The sequence below is a fragment of the Tupaia chinensis genome, unplaced genomic scaffold (assembly GCF_000334495.1).
Source record: "Tupaia chinensis unplaced genomic scaffold, TupChi_1.0 Scaffold000198_1, whole genome shotgun sequence".
Taxonomy (NCBI): Eukaryota; Metazoa; Chordata; class Mammalia; order Scandentia; family Tupaiidae; genus Tupaia; species Tupaia belangeri.
The window spans coordinates 2,542,324-2,552,063 of NW_006159673.1; the positions used below are offsets into that span (position 1 = coordinate 2,542,324).

General features: G+C 41.5%; 1 pseudogene; it reads right to left on the reverse strand.

Moving 5' to 3' along the window:
- Nucleotides 1–5,986: 5,986 nt before the first annotated feature.
- On the reverse strand, nucleotides 5,987–7,146 carry LOC102472654 (26S proteasome regulatory subunit 10B pseudogene; annotated as a pseudogene).
- Between the last annotated feature and the right edge of the window lie 2,594 nt (nucleotides 7,147–9,740).

Here is a 9,740-nt window from a genome sequence, read left to right on the forward strand (position 1 = left end):
CATTTCCCCTCTCTCAATCTCTCTCAGATGAGTGCACGTGCCCTATGGAAAAAAACCTAAAAAAGAGAAAAATTCCCGAACTGGAAAAAAGACAAGTCGACAGACGAGTGGTTAAGTGCCCTGTCCTGCACCCACAGCGGGTACTGCTCAGCAGCCTGGAGCAGTGGGCTGGACTCACACACGGGGGCGGGGGCTGCGGACTCGTTCTGCCCCGGGCGCGTTGGAGACCCAGAGCACAGGTGTGACCACGTCAGTTCAGACGCCAGGGACGGCGGGGCGACCTGTGCTGGCTGGGAAGGGGACAGGGAAGCAGGAGAGGGAAGGCTGAGGCACTTTTGGGAGTGACGGAGATGTTTATTTTCATTACGGCAATTCCTGAGTATACCACTTGTCAGTTGTACGCTTTAAAAATGTGCAGCGTGTTGTATCTTATATCTCAATAAAGATATCATTTTTGAAACAGAAATACAGATGTTAAACTTAGATGACCACTGAAAGGAGATAGGATGTATAATTGTCAAATTAGTGGAGGGACGAGAGGGCTAAGACTCGATTAATCCAACGGATACAGGATAGGGAAGGAAAGCAACAGAAAATGTAGAATTTCTTCAGATGTTTAGAATAACTCACAGACACATCCCTTTTCTTTTCCCCTCCTTTCCTTTTTTCTTTCTTGTCTTTCTTTCTTCTTTCTTTCTTTCTTTCTTTCTTTCTTTCTTTCTTTTTCTTTCTTCTTCCTCTTTTCTTTATTGTTTTTCTTTATCTTTCTTCTCTTCTTTCTTCTCTTTTTCTTTCTTCTTCCTCTCTTCGTTTTTCTTTCTTTTTTTTCCTCTTTGTTATTTCTTCTTTTTCTTTCTTCTTTCTCTCTCTTTCTTTTTTCTTTCTCTTCCTTCTTTCTCCCTCCTTTCTTTCATGGGACAAAAACAGTGAAAGAGAGAGAGAAACATGAGCACCCTCAACAGGGTCTCATGCCATGACCCTTCCTCAGCCTGTCCCAGTAGCCAGGCTCCCGGACACGTGGACACGGGCCTGGCATGCACAGATCCGCCCAGGAAGCGAACCCTGACTTTCCACGCGGCTCCCAGCCCTGCAGAGCACTGCCTGACTATTGCACCACAGCTGGGCCCAAAATGTGGTCGTATAATGAATTGGTTAGTTTATTGTAATATATTAATTAATGCAATGTTGCTACTGACACTTTAAAATTCGTATTTGCCATTTTCTAAAATGTTTTCAGTAAATCTTTCTTATGAGTCCTTGTGTCCTTGACTGCTCTCTTTCATATTAAACAGATGCTTTTTTGAAATATACCATTTCATTCATTGTCAATTTTTCTTTTTACTACGCTTTTTAGTACTTGCTTTGGAGTACAAAATGCACCTCAACTCATCATAACTTACATCATATTAATGCTAACTTAATTCCAGTAAAAGCTAGAAACTTTGTTCTAATATAACTTTTCTTTCATTCTGCTTTGTGCTTTCTTATCATCAAATTTGTGTCTGTTATAAACCTGGAATTATAATCCAAAGTATTGCTTTGTAAACCATTTTTTTTTTTAATTGAAGCTAAAATAAAAACTGAAAAAAGTACTTATAAAATCTTTGTTGTTCGTTTAAGTCAGGGATCAGCAAACTTCCCCATGAAAGGCCGGTGGTTGAGTTTGTGGCTGTGACGCCCTGCGGTCACCGTCGTCCTCCTGCCGAAGCCTCAGCCTGCTGTACATGCTGCGTAGACAGCCGAGCACGGCTGGGTTCCAGGGACACTTCCTACACAAAACCAGGCCCTGGCTACATCTGTCCCAAGGGCCGTAATTTGCCAACTCCTTGGAAGTAAGTCCAGATTTGTTGATAACAACATAAAGAAAGTAAAGCTATCCACTAAAAAGGCAGACTTAAAAATTCTGTCATTTACCATTTACGACCTTTTTTTCTTCTTCTTTTTTTTTTTTTTTTTTTTTGAGAGAGACATTTTTGCCATAGGGCGTGTGTGTTCACTGGAGAGACAGAGAGACAAAAATCAGGAACTCATCTCCCAGAGGAAATGGCCATGCTGCAATCCCTTCTCCATTCTCCTCTTGGGATCTTGGGCATGCACACATGCACCCGGTGTGAGTGTTAAGCTGTTGGGTCTGGGACTCGAACCACGGTCGACTACATGGGAGTCCAGTGACATAACCATTACACCATCTGCTGGTCTCTACAGACACATTTAAAACAATGATGAAGATAGGCCGAAAGTGCAGAAACGACAAGGTGCGCCAGTGCCACGGTGTGTTTGTACAGCCAGGACCTGCCGTGAACGCAGAGGTCCCAGCAGCAAGGAAGCCCGAGCCGGAATCCAGCCCCAGCTTCTGCTCCAAAGCCCGTGTTCTCTCTCTCTCTTAATAATTTGATTTATTTTTTACATTTAAAGAGTTTCCCAGCATGAGCACACTGTGTATTTGTCCAGTCTGAGACATTATCCTATACATTATAATCTACAGATTTCTTTGCGTTTTGGGTCCCTTGAATGTTTGGCTTTTCCTTCTTCCCCTCGGTTCCCTCCGTCTTGCCCTCCCCATTCCCACCCTCCTCCCCACTGTCTCCATGATTTCATACCCATCCAAACCCATGTCCCTAAACGCCGCTGTATTCTGGCAAAAGTAAATTTAAGAAAGACATTTAGAAGTGTATAAAGTGATTTTACTTAATGGAAAAGGGAGAAAAATGTCTAAAGACGTAACAATTGCGAATCTTTATGCATCTCATAACGTTGGCATGCATACATGCATGTGTGCATGCACACACACGCTTACACACACACACACACTTACACACACACACACACTCACAGAGCAATACATGGCAAATCCAAAATCATAGGAAGAAATTTTGACGATGACTTCCAGACTACGCAGGTAAAATATTAGAAAGAAACACATTTTGAAGATACATCAGTGAAAATAACAACTGTGATCTCGTGTAGTAAATTTTGCACCAAACACTTATGAAATACTGATCTTCCAGAAGTACATATAGAGAGTCAGCAAGCGGCATGGTGGTTAAGGGGCTGGACTCCCACATGGCTGACCACTGTTTGAGTCCTGGACCTGGTGGCTTGAAGGTCACACTGGGCATGTGTGCGTGCATGCCCAAGGTCCCAGAAGAAGAATGGAGGAGAAGGAATTGTGGTGTGGTCATCCCCTCAGGGGGGCGATTGCCCACATTCCTGTTCACTGTTTCTCTCTCTCTCTCTCTCTGGCAAACACCTTAAAAAAATACATATAGAATATTTCACCACAATAAAAATGGGATATCATGGAAGTATTAATAGCCTTATACGCCAGCAAGAACCAGTAAAAGGCCCGTGCTAATGACGGTGACATCTCAGCGAGTTTGGACATTGTGTCTGTCAGCATGCTGAGATACTTAGAAATGTGTCTGACGGAACGTTTGGAGAGACAGCAGGCACAGCGGATACCCACGAGGACTGTGGGGCCAAGTTGCCTGGATCCAGATCCCAGCTGTAATCCTTTTTTGATGTGTGACCCTGAGAAACTTAGGCCTCTGTTCCTAAGTTTCTCATCTGAAACATGACAGCAGAGTAGGAAGTCCAGTGGCTATAGCTCATAGAGTGGTTATGAAGCTTCAGCGAGTTCATGGTTTATGAAGCACTCGGTGGTGGCTTGGTATGTAGAAATGTTTATGAAATACATATCTAACCATGAGAAAAACTTGATAGTGAAGGAAACAAAAGAAATATAATCAAGAAAAGCTAGGCCAGGATTCATATTATAAATGTCAATTCTCTCCAAACTAATGAATACAACTCAAAGTGTTTTTTTTTTTTTTCTTTTTGAGAGGTTTTTGCTATAGGGCGCGTGCACTCACCAGACAGACAGAGAGAGAGAGACAGAGAGACAGAAAGCAGGAAATCTCCCCCCAGGGGGGATGGCCATGCTGCAATCCCTTCTCCTCCATTCTCCTCTCGGGATCTTGGGCATGCATGCACACGCGCCTGGTGTGAGTTTAAGCCACTGGGTCCGGGACTCAAATCGTGGTCGACTACATGGGAGTCCAGCGACATAGCCATTACGCTAACTGCTGGTCCTGAACTCAAGGTGTTTTTAACTAATGTTCTATAGAGTTTCTTTTCTTTCTTTTTCTTTTCTTTTCTTTTCTTTTCTTTTCTTTTCTTTTCTTTTCTTTTCTTTTCTTTGTTCTCTTTTTCTTTCCAAATTTTTTCCCCCATAGTGTGTGTGCTCCCCAGAGAGAGACAGAGAGAGAAGGAAAGTCAGAAATCACCCCCTGGAGGGATGGCCAGGCTGCAGTCCCTTCTCTTTCATTCTCTTCTCAAGATTTTGGGCATGAATGCACACACACTTGACATTTTACAGGCTGCTGGGCTTGGGACTTGAACCACGGAGTGCCCATGTGCGATATTCCATCTTCCTTAACCACCATGCCACCTGCTGGACCCAGTTTCTTTTATTTTGACTAACAGAGTGTACAGTTCACAGGGAAGAAAAATGGTCAAGAAATCGGGACTATTTTAAAGAGTGGCCTAGAGGAGAAGCTTACCAAATGAAATACTGTGATGTTAGCACTGTATTAAGCAGAGTGCAAAGAAATGGAAGGGCCCAGAAACAAACCTGGACTCAAATAAGACCATGATATGTAAGAGATGATATAAACAAGTGGGAGTCAGAATGGACTTCGGCTTTTAGCCTGTTCCCTACAGTTTGACCATAATCCTCAGAAATGTGTTTTATTTCATGACCCAGGACATGCACAGTCATGCATCACATGATGCTCAATGATGCACTGCATGTGATGATCGGCCCATGAGCAATGGAGTCGGACAGTTCCCGTCATCTGGTGGCACTGTTGCACCCAGTGTGGCAGTGCAATGCGTTGGTCATGTGCGGAGTCGTGTGTGGTGACTCGGATGTAAGCAAGTCGCCCGTGCTGCCAGCTCTTGTCACTATGCGCAGAGCAGAGCACTTGACGATAGGCGGTGGTGGACTGGACTGCTGTGCTGTGTATTTCATCATCATTTTCGAGTGCGCTCCTTCTATTTACAAAAGAAGGTTCCTGCAGAGCGGTACATCCTGTTACGCTGACGGCAGCTCTGTGCGCCTGGAGCTCGCCGCGTCTCCCGACCGCCTCATTCTCCCTTCTGCTTGATTCACTCTCATGTCGCTTTGCTCATCGTGGCCCTTCCAGTGGGATAAGAGGAGGAGGATGACGGTGAGACTGAGATCCTGACTCTGCGTGGGTCTACGCTACATGTGTGTGTTGGTCTTCGATTTTTTCCTTTTTTTTTTTTTTTAGGAGAACTGAATCAAACAGATTCTATTCAACTTTTTTAGGATGAGGAAAACAAATGATATGAAATAAGTCATAAGAAATGCTCTCTTGTACTACTGTCTCAAATCATTTTCAATGTTTTACAAAACGCTCACATAGCAAATACGAAAAGCTTCAACACTCTTCTTTTGTAACTTCTGCTGCAATAAATGCAACATTAATAAGCATACAAATTCTTCTGTATGGGGACCAGCAGTTAGCGTAATGGCTATGTCGCTGGACTCCCATGTAGTCGACCGTGGTTTGAGTCCCGGCCCTGCCAGCTTAAACTCACGCCGGGTGCGTGTGCGTGCGTGCCCAAGATCCCGAGAGGAGAATGGAGGAGAAGGGATTGCAGCATGGCCATCCCTCCTGGGGGATGATTTCTCGCTTTCTGTCTCTTTGTCTCTCTCTGTCTGTCTGGCGAGTTCACGTGCCCTGTAGCAAAAACTTCTACAAAAAACAAAACAAAACAAAATTCTTCTGTATCAATCTTAAAAGCTGAATTACAGAAATACTAATTTTTATGATGTTACTCATACATATTTTTATTCAGGTACTTTTAATGAGATTATTGCCAATACATAATTTTCCTTAACTTCATTTTTACATTGACTCAATGTCTGTCATGCAGCCATCAAAAATCTTACATTACATTACACAGGTTTGTAGTCCAATTTAGACTGGAACTTCTTAGAATCAGCCCCTTTTCGGACTGCTTTCATGACGTCTTCCTGTGCTACAAAAGCATGACCAGCACGAATTGCAAACATACCTGCTTCAGTACAAGCATTTCTCAGGTCTGCTCCGTTAAAGCCATCTGAAAGCTTCCCAACTGCTTCATCATCTATTTCAGCATGCTTTGTAATGGGACCTGCATGGGTCTTCAGTATACCTAATCTTGCCTGTTTGGTAAATCAATGTGTATTTTTCTATCTAATCTTCGTGGACGCAGCAAAGCAGGATTCGGTGTATCTGGTCTGTTTGTCGCCATGATCATTTTGCCTCTATGCAGATAGCAGCTCCTTCCATCTGACTCAGTAACTCCATTAAAGTTCTCTGAACCTCTCTGTTGGCTGAAGTGCCCTCAGAACCGACGACCACCAATAGCATCTATTTCATCCATAAAAATAATGCGTGGCTCATGGTCGCTGGCATAATGAAACATTCCTCTGGTCAAACGAGCACTTTCGCCAATGTACTTGTCTACAATAGGACTAGATACGACCTTTAAGAAATTGCAGTCCAGCTGGCTAGCAACAGCTCGTGCCAAAAGTGTTTTTCCTGTACCTGGCAGCCCCTATAACAAACAGCCTTTGGGGATATTATTCCTACACGCTGGAATAATTCTGGGTTTGTAAGAGGTAACTCTATTACCTCTCAACTCCTGAATCTGTTCTGAGAGCCCTCCAATCTCAGAATAAGAAACATTCCCAGGGTCCTCATGAGACATGTTGTAAACCAGTGGATCCACCTCTCTTGGCAAATATCTCGTGATAGTCAGTGTAGTCATATCCAAAGCAACTCTTGTTCCTGGTTTCATCTTACTTTTGTCAAGCTGTCAACGACAACCCACGACATATCTTGGACCATTTGTAGCTTTAACAATAAATTTTTCTTCAGTTAATTGCTTAAGGACTTCTCCCACAATCTGCCCAACACTTTGTAGGGCCTTTAGATCATTTTCAGACTTTTCATACTGCTTGATAAGTTCTTTCCATTGTTCCCTTAACTCCTTAAGACGGCCATCCATCTCCTTGTGCTCAAGCAGCTCCTTGCGGTAGTCCTGAAGTGCTTCGTCTCTAGGGTCCACCATGATGAAAAGCCATTGCTCTGTTTTCATTTTTTTAAAAAGAATTAAAAAAAAATTAATCTATTTGTTGTTATTACTTTTTTAAAAAATTTGGACAGAGAGAGAGAGAGAGAGAGAGAGAGAGAGAGAGAGAGAGAGAGAGAAATTGAAAGGAAAGGTGAGAAAGCAAGCCACCAGATCTGGGACTTGAACCACAGTTGGTTAATGTGGGAGACTTGTACCTCAACCACCATAACATAGCCCTGTGTCTTAGATTTTAACAAAAAAGTTTAAAAAGTAAAAAACAAACAAAAAGAAGAAAGCTTACAGAAAAAGGCTGTAAAAAAAGAGAATATTTTTGTATGGCTAAATGATGTGTTTGTGTTTTAAGTGAAATAAAATTACAAAAGAGTCAAAAGTTAAAAAAAAAAACTAAAAGCTTATAAAGTAAAAAGTTATGGTGAGCTAAGGTTAATTTATTATTAAAGAAAGAAAATATTTTTATAAATACAGTGTAGCCAAAGCAGTGCCTTTAAAGTCTAGAGAAGTGTTCTAGTGGAGTCCTCGGCCTTTGCATTTGCTCAGCGCTCACTCACTGACTGGCTTAGAGATCTTCCAATCCTGGAAGCTCCACTCACAGTAAGTGTCCTGTACAGATGCACTGTTTTATTATCTTTTATAACATAATTTAACTGTACTATTTCCATGTGTATTTATGTTTCGATATGCAAATACACTGTGTTACAATTGCCTACATATTCAATATAATAACATGATGCATATAGGTTTATAGCCTAGAAGCAAGAGGCTATCGTATATAGCCGAGGTGTGTAGCAAGTTATACCATCTTGGTTTGTGTAAATACACTCTATGATGTTTACATAGTGAGAATCACCTAGTGACCCCTTTCTCAGACTGTATCCCTGTTAAGCAATGTATGACGGTATGTATATGTATTCTGTAAACATCATGTACCTTTACTGAATGCAATGCAGTCTGATCTTTTCTACATTATTTCATTTTTTGAAAAATGGTAGCTAGAACACACTAAATTGTTCTCACATCTCACTGACAGATTGCATATCCAGAGTCTGCAAAGTTTGCACATCTAGAGTCTGAAAAATACTGAATATGTGTGTAGAGAAAGCTAGCTTTCTGTTTTAAAAAATATAAAACTGGATCCCTACCTCACACCATATTCAAAACAGAAACCCTGATAGAGTAAATGGCTACATGTGAAAAATCTTTCAGAAAAAAAAGGACAATATTTCCATGGTGTGATAGAAATATCTTGTAAAAAAATCAATCCTCCTTTATTTTCCTTCCTTCCTCCCCTCCTTTCTTCTTGTTTATATACACAGCACATCCCCAACAGAACCTTGGTGCTACAACCCACCCTAGTTTTCACCCGCCCCGGACTACATGTAAGCATGTGTTTAACATGCTCAGGGAGGTCTCTGGACTGGAATCAGGACCTTCCCACATGCCAGCGCCTCACAGAACATTGCATCTCAATGCTGTGCTACTGTGAGGACCTGGAAATATTCTGAAGTGACAAAAGGACAAATGACAAAGGAAAGTATCGAACGGCTTTATGGATCTAATTTAAAATGTCTTTATTATTTCTACATGACTAGAAAAGTGTATGTATTGGCTTTTAACCAGAATATTAAAAGAATTCTCTAACAACCTCCCTGCCTTCTCACCTCCCTTCCTTCTTTCTTTCCTTTCTTCTATTTTACTTTTCCTCCCTCTGTCTCTCTCTCTCCCTTTTTCCCTCCCTCCTCCTCTCTTTTTCTTTTGGTTTTTCAAATCTAGACATTTAATTTATCAAGAGCCTATTTCTGTACATGTGTGAGGTAGGGATTTTCTTTTCCTTTCTCTGTAAAATAAGCAAATGTGTTCAACAATGCACACTGAGCAAGATGTCTTCATCTGATCATGCTTGTCATACATGTGCATGTACTCGCACACATATGTAACACAAATACAGTCATCGCTATGATTCTGAGCCTTCCGTTGTTCTAGCTGGCCCTCCCTAAATTAGTCCTGTAGGACTTTTTATTGCCACAGTGTTGTCTTACGTCTTGATATATTGACAGGGGAAATATTCCGTGTTTTCCTTCTCTGGACTGCTTCAGCGCTCTGTGGATTCTTTCTGTGCACAAATTCAAAAATTAGACAGCTTCTTGCTGCTACCATAGCCCTATTCTTGTATAGCCTAAATATCTAATGCCTTGCTAGTAGAGTCCATAATAATTACACTTTTTTAATACAAATATACTTCCTTTTTAAAATAAATATTTTATTTATTTATTATTATCATTATTATTTTCCAGTTTGATCAGAAAGAGACAGAGAGGGAGGGAGGAAGTGAGAAGGCAAGCCACCAGGTCCAAGACCTGATCTCTCTCTCCCTTTTTCCCTCCCTCCTCCTCTCTTTTTCTTTTGGTTTTTCAAATCTAGACATTTAATTTATCAAGAGCCTATTTCTGTACATGTGTGAGGTAGGGATTTTCTTTTCCTTTCTCTGTAAAATAAGCAAATGTGTTCAACAATGCACACTGAGCAAGATGTCTTCATCTGATCATGCTTGTCATACATGTGCATGTACTCGC